The sequence below is a fragment of the Bombina bombina genome, chromosome 3 (genome assembly GCF_027579735.1).
Source record: "Bombina bombina isolate aBomBom1 chromosome 3, aBomBom1.pri, whole genome shotgun sequence".
In the NCBI taxonomy this organism is placed as follows: Eukaryota; Metazoa; Chordata; class Amphibia; order Anura; family Bombinatoridae; genus Bombina; species Bombina bombina.
The window spans coordinates 57,235,331-57,248,721 of record NC_069501.1 but is presented as its reverse complement, the minus strand read 5'-3'; positions in this window follow the sequence as shown (position 1 = coordinate 57,248,721).

The following is a 13,391-nucleotide window of genomic DNA, read 5'->3' as shown; positions in this document are numbered from 1 at the left end:
TTAACCCATTTCTAGTTGTTAAAAACAGATATGTTTTTTTTTTCTTGTTTTGTTATTTGTTAATCATTTGAAAATGAATAATACATTTGAACACACTATTATGTTATTCATTCAATAACAAAACACAAAAATGAACAAATACATTTGTTGATTTGTTTAATAAAGTTTCTCTTGTTAACGAATAAATGAGCAAATCAGCAAATGTATTCATAAATTTGTTAGTCTCTTTAATATAAAGGAATAATAGGAACCTGTGTTCCACATGGTTATTAATTTTATAAACAAATAAATAATAAACCTAGTTAGCTAGGATCACTATTGCAAAAAAAGTACATGCTCTAATTAACTGGAGTTTGTAGTTTTGAATTTTAATGTCCCTTTATGGATAATCACTTTATTTATTTCCAAATCTTTTCTGGATATAGATCACACATTGTATATTTGAGTGGCTTTATGCATTTCATGGAGTACTTTAGATGGATTTTTATTAATATTGAACTGTGAATTTTAACATCTGCTATCTTTGTATGTATATTGATTTGCTAATACTCACTTAATAATGTATCAACAAGTTTTAAGGGAGAAAAAGCAATATTTATACAAGAAGCTGATAGCCACCTACTTGATGGGATTAGTAGAAATGCAGTGGTACATATTGATGAAGATACAGAAAAGCCTTATGATTATTTAGCTTTAAAGGGATAGGAAAGTCAAAATTATACTTGCATGACTCAGACACAGCATGTCATTTTAAGAAACTTTTAAATTCACTTCTATTTTCAAATGTGCTTTGTTCTCTTGGTGTCCCTTGTTTAAAAAGAAAACACACATATCCTACACTGCTGATTGGTGCCTGCACACATTTGTCTCTTGTGATTGGCTAACAAAATGTGTTCAGCTAGCTGCCAAAGTGCAATGCTGTTACTTCAGCAAAGGATAGCATGATAATGAAGCAAATTTGATAATAGAAGTAAATTGGAAAGTTGTTTAAAATTGTATGTTCTATCCAAAACATGAAAGAAAATGTTGAGGTTTCCTGTCGCTTTTTAGATAAAGTAAAATGTGTATGAAGATCTTAAGTTTTGGGGATGTTCAATAAAAGCAAAAGGTTACCATTTAATATGTGTTTCTTGAATGTACATGCACCCAGTTATTCATGCACTATGTGACTAATGGACATGGCAAAATGTAGGTATAGTTCATTTTAAGATACATTTCCTTTAGCAATTGTATATGTAGTACAAGTTGCCTTCTTTTATTGTTGTTGTCCCATATGGTTGGCCCATATGTCTAAATACATACAAAAATTAGATGCCTAAGAAAATGTTGAGTTCCTTTGCCTTATAATGGAATATTAATCAGTAAATGTCAATTGTTTTAGAATATTAATACATTTTTTTGCACTAGGCATTATTTTCATGGATCACACTTTACCATTTTTAATTGTATTTACAGAACTAGCAGTCAGAACCTTCCTGCACAGCGAGTTCCACAGCGCGACTGCTCTTAATGTGCGCTGTGTGTAAGGTGGAATAACATTTCCTCTAGCCTTATGTGGTATATTATACTTTCCTTAATATACAAACGTTCCTAAAAATATATTTTACAGGGGTCGCTCACAAACCTTTAGAAAAACGTATCAAATCATTATCCTCAGAAAAATACCATTAAAATCTATGGGAATTATTGTAGATAAATGTAGATAAATCATTTGAAAAGTATTAAGGATCAGGATAAACCCTTTAGTCCCTTACATACACATGATATCGATATTTAGCACTCCACTTGTAATCTGGCCATTAATTTATCACAAAAATCAGTAATTCACAGTTCTACCTTCACTTACTCCTCATAGGTCAGAATCTAATTTTGAGAACTGGAGCTGATAAACACAGATATTAAGGGGCCTATCTATCAAGCTCCGAAAGGAGCTTGATGGCCCGTGTTTCTGGCGAGTCTTCAGACTCACCAGAAACAGCAGTTATGAAGCAGCGGTCACAAAGACCGCTGCTCCATAACCTGTCCGCCTGCTCTGATCAGGCGGACAGACATCGGGTTGATTGACACCTCCCTGCTGACGGCCCATTGGCCGCGAGTCTGCAGGGGGCAGCATTGCACCAGAGCGTATTGCTCTCCCCATTCAGCGAGGTCTGGCGGACCTGATCCGCACTATATTTACCATTTATTCTAATGTTTACTGTCCCTTTAAAATTAACTTCAGAACTGCAAAACACTACTGGGAACTATCTGAACGCATTTAGCTATACGTAGTTTGCTGCTTCTCCTAACCTACCTAGGTATAATTAATTTTCAACAAAAAGTACCAAGAGAGTGAAGTCAATTTAATAATACAAGGTAGTTGAAAAGTCTCTTGAAATTGCTCTATCTGATCCATGAATGTTTAATTCTGATGCTCATGTCACTCAGTTATTATAAATAAGACTTAAACATACTGCCCTCCTACACCAGTAACGATGATGTTAGAGAAAACAATGTTGCTAAGGCTGCATATTACAGAAATCTGTAGGGGTCACCATACGATTCCTATCCATAAAAACACAAGACAAACTGTGTAAGTAGGGTATGGCTAGGTGTTGTATCAGCAGGATAGCGGTCTCCTTTTAACTCTACACTTTTGTTTCTCTTCACTATAATCGGAGGATTCCTCATCTTGGTGCCTGGAGTTCTAAAGTCTCAGCCTTAAGATGGTATTGTCTACAGACACAGCAGGAATTAAACGAAACATAATGATGCTTCATTTACTGTTTTAATGAGGTTCAAAACCCCGATTCCCAAAGCTTGCTGTGTTTCCAGCTGTAGAAGAGTGTTCTCCTTCTCAGCTCATGTCATATATTCCATATGCTACTCTTCCTTTTAAATGTTAAAGCAATTTCAGAACATTTTGGGTCACTTATTTTGCTGCTTATTGGAAAAACAGACATCTATTGCTTCTTTTTGTTAATTCAGTTAGGATACCTTTATGGTAGAGTGCTCTTGTGAAATCATGTTTGTGCTTTTATATCCATAATGTTTTGTGCATTTTACAGAATCTCTTCACTAACATTTGGAGAGACATTATAAAACTTAAAGGGACATAAAACTCAAAGACCCCTATTTAACAAAGGTCTGTCGGACCTGATCCGACAGTGCGTATCAGGTCCGACACACCTCGCTGAATGCAGAGAGCAATACGCTCTCCGTATTCAGCATTGCACCAGCACTTCTTGTGAGCTGCTGGTGCAACGCCGCCCCCTGCAGATTTGCGGCCAATCGCAGGGGGGTGTCAATCAACCCAATCAGGTTGAATTGCGGTGGTGTCTGTCCGCCTGCTCAGAGCAGGCGGAAAGGTTATGGAGCAGCGGTCTTTAGGCAGTTGCTTCATAATTGGTGTTTCTGGTGAGTCTGAAGGCTCACCAGAAACACGGGCCCTCAAGCTCCATCTGGTGCTTGATAAATGGGCCCCAATATATAATTCCACATAAAGGGCCAGATACTAGTGGTTCACTTATTTATTTATTTTTCACTCAATCGGTAGCTGCACTCAAGTTAAAATTTTAGTGCAACCGTTTTTGCAGGCGTATTACAAGTAGAAAATACGTGCCAGCAAAAGACTCAGGTGGACTAACTTCAGGACTTTGGATATTGTGAGCATGCTAACTCTTTCTCCCTGTTGACTTCAAATAGGGGGCACTGCAAAAAACAAACTAAACTGAACTAAACTGAACTAAAGCCAAAGGTGAGTTAGTAAACTTAACATTACTGTTATCATTACTACACACTAAGGCCTAGATTTGGAGTTCGGCGGTAAAAGGGCTGTTAACGCTCCGCGGGTTTTTTTCTGGCCGCACCATAAATTTAACTCTGGTATCGAGAGTTCAAACAAATGCTGCGTTAGGCTCCAAAAAAGGAGCGTAGAGCATATTTACCGCAAATGCAACTCTCGATACCAGAGTTGCTTACGGACGCGGCCGGCATCAAAAACGTGCTTGTGCACGATTCTCCCATAGGAAACAATGGGGCAGTTTGAGCTGAAAAAAAACCTAACACCTGCAAAAAAGCAGCGTTCAGCTCTTAACGCAGCCCCATTGTTTCCTATGGGGAAACACTTCCTACGTCTGCACCTAACACTCTAACATGTACCCCGAGTCTAAACACCCCTAACCTTACACTTATTAACCCCTAATCTGCCGCCCCCGCTATCGCTGACCCCTGCATTACACTTTTAACCCCTAATCTGCCGCTCCGTAAACCGCCGCCACCTACGTTATCCCTATGTACCCCTAATCTGCTGCCCTAACATCGCCGACCCCTATATTATATTTATTAACCCCTAATCTGCCGCCCCCAACGTCGCCGACACCTGCCTACACTTATTAACCCCTAATCTGCCGAGCGGACCTGAGCGCTACTATAATAAAGTTATTAACCCCTAATCCGCCTCACTAACCCTATCATAAATAGTATTAACCCCTAATCTGCCCTCCCTAACATCGCCGACACCTACCTTCAATTATTAACCCCTAATCTGCCGACCGGAGCTCACCGCTATTCTAATAAATGTATTAACCCCTAAAGCTAAGTCTAACCCTAACACTAACACCCCCCTAAGTTAAATATAATTTTTATCTAACGAAATAAATTAACTCTTATTAAATAAATGATTCCTATTTAAAGCTAAATACTTACCTGTAAAATAAATCCTAATATAGCTACAATATAAATTATAATTATATTATAGCTATTTTAGGATTAATATTTATTTTACAGGCAACTTTGTAATTATTTTAACCAGGTACAATAGCTATTAAATAGTTAAGAACTATTTAATAGTTACCTAGTTAAAATAATAACAAATTTACCTGTAAAATAAATCCTAACCTAAGATATAATTAAACCTAACACTACCCTATCAATAAAATAATTAAATAAACTACCTACAATTACCTACAATTAACCTAACACTACACTATCAATAAATTAATTAAACACAATTGCTACAAATAAATACAATTAAATAAACTATCTAAAGTACAAAAAATAAAAAAGAACTAAGTTACAGAAAATAATAAAATATTTACAAACATAAGAAAAATATTACAACAATTTTAAACTAATTACACCTACTCTAAGCCCCCTAATAAAATAACAAAGCCCCCCAAAATAAAAAATTCCCTACCCTATTCTAAAATACAAATATTACAAGCTCTTTTACCTTACCAGCCCTGAACAGGGCCCTTTGCGGGGCATGCCCCAAGAATTTCAGCTCTTTTGCCTGTAAAAAAAAAACATACAATACCCCCCCCCCCAACATTACAACCCACCACCCACATACCCCTAATCTAACCCAAACCCCCCTTAAATAAACCTAACACTAATCCCCTGAAGATCTTCCTACCTTGTCTTCACCATACCAGGTTCACCGATCCGTCCTGGCTCCAAGATCTTCATCCAACCCAAGCGGGGGTTGGCGATCCATAATCCGGTGCTCCAAAGTCTTCCTCCTATCCGGCAAGAAGAGGACATCCGGACCGGCAAACATCTTCTCCAAGCGGCATCTTCTATCTTCTTCCATCCGATGACGACCGGCTCCATCTTGAAGACCTCCAGCGCGGATCCATCCTCTTCTTCCGACGACTAGACGACGAATGACGGTTCCTTTAAGGGACGTCATCCAAGATGGCGTCCCTCGAATTCCGATTGGCTGATAGGATTCTATCAGCCAATCGGAATTAAGGTAGGAATTTTCTGATTGGCTGATGGAATCAGCCAATCAGAATATAGTTCAATCCGATTGGCTGATCCAATCAGCCAATCAGATTGAGCTCGCATTCTATTGGCTGTTCCGATCAGCCAATAGAATGCGAGCTCAATCTGATTGGCTGATTGGATCAGCCAATCGGATTGAACTATATTCTGATTGGCTGATTCCATCAGCCAATCAGAAAATTCCTACCTTAATTCCGATTGGCTGATAGAATCCTATCAGCCAATCTGAATTCGAGGGACGCCATCTTGGATGACGTCCCTTAAAGGAACCGTCATTCGTCGTCTAGTCGTCGGAAGAAGAGGATGGATCCGCGCTGGAGGTCTTCAAGATGGAGCCGGTCGTCATCGGATGGAAGAAGATAGAAGATGCCGCTTGGAGAAGATGTTTGCCGGTCCGGATGTCCTCTTCTTGCCGGATAGGAGGAAGACTTTGGAGCACCGGATTATGGATCGCCAACCCCCGCTTGGGTTGGATGAAGATCTTGGAGCCAGGACGGATCGGTGAACCTGGTATGGTGAAGACAAGGTAGGAAGATCTTCAGGGGATTAGTGTTAGGTTTATTTAAGGGGGGTTTGGGTTAGATTAGGGGTATGTGGGTGGTGGGTTGTAATGTTGGGGGGGGGGTATTGTATGTTTTTTTTTACAGGCAAAAGAGCTGAAATTCTTGGGGCATGCCCCGCAAAGGGACCTGTTCAGGGCTGGTAAGGTAAAAGAGCTTGTAATATTTGTATTTTAGAATAGGGTAGGGAATTTTTTATTTTGGGGGGCTTTGTTATTTTATTAGGGGGCTTAGAGTAGGTGTAATTAGTTTAAAATTGTTGTAATATTTTTCTTATGTTTGTAAATATTTTATTATTTTCTGTAACTTAGTTCTTTTTTATTTTTTGTACTTTAGATAGTTTATTTAATTGTATTTATTTGTAGCAATTGTGTTTAATTAATTTATTGATAGTGTAGTGTTAGGTTAATTGTAGGTAATTGTAGGTAGTTTATTTAATTATTTTATTGATAGGGTAGTGTTAGGTTTAATTATATCTTAGGTTAGGATTTATTTTACAGGTAAATTTGTTATTATTTTAACTAGGTAACTATTAAATAGTTCTTAACTATTTAATAGCTATTGTACCTGGTTAAAATAATTACAAAGTTGCCTGTAAAATAAATATTAATCCTAAAATAGCTATAATATAATTATAATTTATATTGTAGCTATATTAGGATTTATTTTACAGGTAAGTATTTAGCTTTAAATAGGAATCATTTATTTAATAAGAGTTAATTTATTTCGTTAGATAAAAATTATATTTAACTTAGGGGGGTGTTAGTGTTAGGGTTAGACTTAGCTTTAGGGGTTAATACATTTATTAGAATAGCGGTGAGCTCCGGTCGGCAGATTAGGGGTTAATAATTGAAGGTAGGTGTCGGCGATGTTAGGGAGGGCAGATTAGGGGTTAATACTATTTATGATAGGGTTAGTGAGGCGGATTAGGGGTTAATAACTTTATTATAGTAGCGCTCAGGTCCGCTCGGCAGATTAGGGGTTAATAAGTGTAGGCAGGTGTCGGCGACGTTGTGGGGGGCAGATTAGGGGTTAATAAATATAACATAGGGGTCGGCGATGTTAGGGGCAGCAGATTAGGGGTACATAGGGATAACGTAGGTGGCGGCGATTTGCGGTCGGAAGATTAGGGGTTAATTATTTTAAGTAGCTTGCGGCGACGTTGTGGGGGGCAAGTTAGGGGTTAATAGATATAATACAGGGGTCGGCGGTGTTAGGGGCAGCAGATTAGGGGTACATAAGTATAACGTAGGTGGCGGTCGGCAGATTAGGGGTTAAAAATTTTAATCGAGTGGCGGCGATGTGGGGGGACCTCGGTTTAGGGGTACATAGGTAGTTTATGGGTGTTAGTGTACTTTAGGGTACAGTAGTTAAGAGCTTTATAAACCGGCGTTAGCCAGAAAGCTCTTAACTCCTGCTATTTTCAGGCGGCTGGAATCTTGTCGTTAGAGCTCCAACGCTCACTGCAGAAACGACTCTAAATACCGGCGTTAGGAAGATCCCATTGAAAAGATAGGCTACGCAAATGGCGTAGGGGGATCTGCGGTATGGAAAAGTCGCGGCTGAAAAGTGAGCGTTAGACCCTTTAATCACTGACTCCAAATACCAGCGGGCGGCCAAAACCAGCGTTAGGAGCCTCTAACGCTGGTTTTGACGGCTACCGCCGAACTCTAAATCTAGGCCTAAGTGATCAGTTAACATTCATGCCCTTCAACCTGTGATGTTATTGCTAGACCCACCTAATCAACATTTTTTTTTGTCATTAAAGGGACACTCAGGTTAAATTACATTTTCATGATTCAGATAAATCATGTAATTTTAAACAACTTTCCAATTTACTTCCATTAAAAAAAAATGTGCACAGTCTTTTATATTTACAATTTTTGAGTCACCAGATCCTACTGAGCATGTGCAAGAATTCACAGACTATACGTATATGCATTTGTGATTGGCTGATTGCTATTACATGGTACAATGGGAGTGGAAATATACATAACTTTGAAATTTGTGATATAAAAATCTACTACTCATTTGAAGTTCAAACTAAGTTCTATTGCATTGTCTTGTTATCTTGCATTTGTTGATTATGCAAATCTAATGTGTTGACTGGTCCTTTAACTGTGCACATTTTTATGTTCTTTTCGGGAGATAATTCTAAGCTTGAAGGGTACAAACGGAAGAAGCATTTCAGAAATCTGATTACTTGAAAAACTCACTGACAATACTGGCTTACGTTGCAAAATGTAAACTGCCAAAAAGAAAAGCAAGATTGTGATCAACCCTATAGTTTGTGTTGCAATCTTAATAAAGAAATAAATAATATCAATAAATAAGAATTTAGTTTAATGCTGCTTTAAAATATAATTTATAAAATAAGTCCAATATGTTCAGGTGTAAATCTTCAACTTTTTTAAAGTACTGAGATCTTGGTTGAGCACAACAACCATTGGGAGGGAATTCACATACTTTGCTCATGGTAAGGCTTTGAATTTGAAGAAACCCTCGCAAAGCCACACAAGCATAGAAATTCTGATGAACTGCCCTGCAGAATTCATGCTTTATGGCAGGTGTGAGTAACTGAGGCCGCCAAAGTCCTTACTCTCTACACATAATATTTTTTTATAAAACAACAAAACAAGGAGGTGCCTTATAGAGTAAGAAATCACATTGCATAAACAACCTACCACACAAAAATACCAGCACCGTATGTATATGCACCACACAGGTCCCTGACTCCGCTGGTTGCAGGAGGAAAAGAAATCCAAACCAAGATAGCTGCTCACTAGGTAGACAGAGTGGGTAAGGAGACCAGGATACAAACCCAGAGCATATCTAATCAATAAATTAAAACAACAAAACAAGCAACGCATTTCTTGGCAGTGCAACGTCATTTAATTAGGTTTGTGATCAAATCATGTATAAACAATCCAAATAAAAACTGTAGGTATCCAATCACATACATACCACCTATTCCTCTTATTCTGCAGATGGGGTCAAGTCCACTGGACGGCTCTGATTATTCGATTTGTTGTTTAGCACATTACATACAAACACACACATGAGGGGTATATTGTTATTTATGCAATGAGATTTTCTATGCTATGAGTTGCCTCCTTTTTTTGTTGTTTCTATAGGTTTATATCAGAGCGTTGCCCTGCTATCCCGAGAGGGACTTTCTAAGAAAAACTCCATACTGTATTTTATTTTAGTAGATTACACCCCACTTTTTATGATTATTTGTTTCTTAGAACACTGGTTGGTTTTTCTGATTATCTGATAATCTTTTTCTTTGTGAGTTGCTATTGCCAGCTATAGGCTGCACTGTGCCTGTGCTTATGTCCTCAATTAGCAAGTTTAATAACCACTATCCTTTATTTTAAGAAAAGCAATTAAGAAAACAAGCTTCCGATACGCAATGTCTAATCTTTCATTCCTTGAAGTGTCTGCTTCTCCCTCCCACTTATAAACGATAAAAAAGAAAAGAAAAAAAACTTATGAGAGTAGCAATAAAACAAACTGAATAAAAGCAAAAATTAAACATTTGACCTGCAAATATTAAATTAACATTTAAATAAGATAGAGTTAGTACAAAGAGCTCTTTCCCTCCATTTATTTTAATTACAGTCTTTTTGGGCAGTTGATGATGAGCGTTTTTCATTCAGAGTAAACTGTTGTTGCAATATTTATTTATTCTTTTTAAACTATTTCAGAAATTGTAAGAAATAAATCCCATTACCCTAGATTTACAAAAATAAGCAGCTAGTGTTGTAAATTGGGATGATATTTAATTTAGATGTTTTATTAAATATAGTTAAAAGCACTTGAAACTCCATAAAAAAATTCTTGTATATAAAAGAGCACTATTTAAAAATGCTAAAAAAAATATACTCTTTTTCTTTCAAGATTCAGATAGCGCATGTGATTGTAAACAACTTTCTATTTTTCTTATATTATCTTCATTTGCTTCATGCTCTTTATATCCTTTGTGGATTTTGCTTCCCTTTAAACCATCATTAAAGTCAAAATTAAACTTTTATGGTTCATAGCATGCAATTTTAAGGGTGATTTTCAGTGTATTTCTATTATCTATTAAATGTACTTAATACAGAATAAATATAGTATGTGGGTTCAGAACTCTGCAGACAAAATGGGCCCCATGAAGGGTTCTAGAGCAGTGTACACTGGTTTGTACATGGAACCCAATGACCTTAGTGATGTACTGAAAAGGCCCTTTTGTTTTATTTTATTTATTGCTTGTAAAAGAGGATATTTTAAAATGCAATGTTTTTGTACTTTAAAAAAATATTTTGGTTTTTAATGCTTGTGGGGTTTGTCACCGTCCACCAATCCAGTAAGCTTTTATCCCATGGACTGGAATTGCACTCATTTTTTCATTAGTTTAGAAATAAAAAAAGCATTTAACTGAACCTTTTTTACAATCACAAATATGTTTAACATGTTATACAATGTTATTTGTATGCATTTTACAAATGTTTAGTTTAAAGGGACACTAAACCTAATTTTTTTCTTTCATGATTCGGATAGAGTATGCAATTTTAAGCAACTTTCTAATTTACTCCTATTATCAATTTGTCTTCTTTCTCTAAGCTAAGGAGCTAGCCAGTGTTGTTTGGTGCTGTCCAATCAGCAAAGACAAACCAGGCTGTGAACCAAAAATGGTCCGGCTTCTAAACTTACATTCTTGCTTTTCAAATAAAGATAGCAAGAGAATGAAAAAAATAATAGGAGTAAATTAGAAAGTTGCTTAAAATTGCATGCTCTATCTGAATCATGAAAAAAATGGGTTTAGTGCCCCTTTAATATCCCTTTAAGTAGATGTGTATCCATTTCTCACTGTTTCTGTCACTCCTTTTCCCATGTGCAATTGTGACAGGTGCAGCCCTATTGATACTCATTGTTACCCATCATCCTAAACAGCATAGACATCAAACTGCTCAATTTCATTGGAACTGTTTACTTTTTGACTAAATACTTTATGCGTATGTATTTCATTCTTTAAAAAGGGTTTAACACTGAACTGAAACAAGAGCTGACTCATTTTTGTATTCTCCCCAAAAATATACATGTGAATAAGCCAATCAAGAAGTGGGAGGGACCCACTGTAGCCATTAATTAACAGATTTTACAGAGACAAATCTCAGCTAACTTTGAGAGAAAGAGCCCACATTGGAAATAAATTCATACCGGGGTCGTTATTTCAACTAGATTGGACATTCGCTGCATAAAAACTGCGATTGCTTCCCCGGAGAATGGTGACTCAGTGCACATTAAATGGCGGCTCATTCTTATGCTTTACTGTGTACACTAACATTCTGAAAAAGCCTTATAATTTGAGCCTGTCAGAGGAAAGGATCCCTTAACGAGAGCGGTATACATTTATAAGGAATCTAACTTGCTTTTCACCCTCACGCTTCAGCTATGGCACCGGGAGAAGAGGAACTTTATTTTACCATACAAGCAGCCCTAAAGGATATAGAGGCCCAAATGTCAGCCGGATTTGCCAGTATGTCGGATGCCATAAAGTTCGGCATGACACATTTTGAGACCCCAGCAAACGGCAAGACAGAAAGCGCACTACAGCCGACTTACAAAGAAAGATCCGACTCGCCGGGGGAGCTGATCACAGTGGCTACAGAGGGCCTTACCAGGGACGTGCTTAGTCCTATTGAAGATCCTGCTCCATGCTACGACAGTCTTGCTTGGGGGGAAGCGGTTCTCCCCCGAGTGCATGAAGTCAAGCAACGGAATGTCCTGAGGGAGATCTCTATGGGGAACAAACCGGTAAGCTGCTCATTTGAGATTGGGAATCAAGAGGAGCTGTGGTCACTCACCCACGCTGAAGCACTCAATACTCCCTTACACAAGCATCTAAAGGGCAATGTACTTTTCTATGATAAAAAGCCCAAGCTGACGCAGAAGGACTTTGTAAGCCAATACTTTACCGAACTATCAAAGTTGCTGATCTCCAATATAAACATACTGTCCTTTCTTCCTGCCCTTGAGTATTATGGGGACTCTAGTGAATCAGTGGAATACTGGGACTTGATTTCTAAGCTGTGCTCTTTATACGTGTTTATCCTGGGGAGGTTATCATGGGACCCTGGGAGACTTTCTTACCACTTACCCTGAGTTTTTATAACAGTTAGCTCACGGCTGATATACCCTATAAAAACTGTCACATTCTTATCAGTGTAGCCTATATACTAGTGCAACTTAGGAGTTGGGTAGCTCTCCCCTGATCACCACACTGCGATTGATCAGTATTGTGTTATGTTTATTTCCATCGTCCAGTCACTTTACCCCACTATCGGACAATACTAGACTTTCCTCCTATTTCAGATAACTCCCTAAATGACGAGTTATCACTCTGAGAAGCTGGGGAAAATTTCTTGGGTTATCAAGCCTAATTAATTCTCATATGTAGCGTTCTTCATCCAGTCATCAATATACTAAATGTTTTAATTTAGAAACAGGGAACATCCCCTTATTACTGTTTTGAACTCAACTACTCTGTTGTATTTGATGCCCCATTTTATAATAAGTGCAGTAGGTTTATTAAGTGAAGTAAGTTTGTGTTTATAAATTGTTTTGCAGCAGTTGTATCTCACAGCCCTAACTCTGATTTGCCTATTGCATGTAGCTTGTTGGTGTTAGCCTTATATTAGCAGGCTTTAGGGGTTACACAAGAGCTATTGTTATATCAGGTGTACTGTCAATTGGTTTATATGTAGGATGAAGGCCAATGGATTTATAACTATGTATATCCAGCATTGTGCTTCTTTACATTTAGATTAATATAAGACCAACCTACTAGTACTACCCTAGAGGGGTTATATACACATAGCTCCGCAAATTATTAAGCATCCCAATATACAGCTGATTGCCGTGCTAGGTATCAAGGGGACCCTAGAATTATTATCTGCGCCATTAGTATGTAATTTGCATATAGATGATTCATATAAGTTACTTTAGGTGGTGCAAACCACCTCCCTATATTTCAAGGAGCTCAACTCTGCAGTTAAATATTTTCACTTTAATCTAATT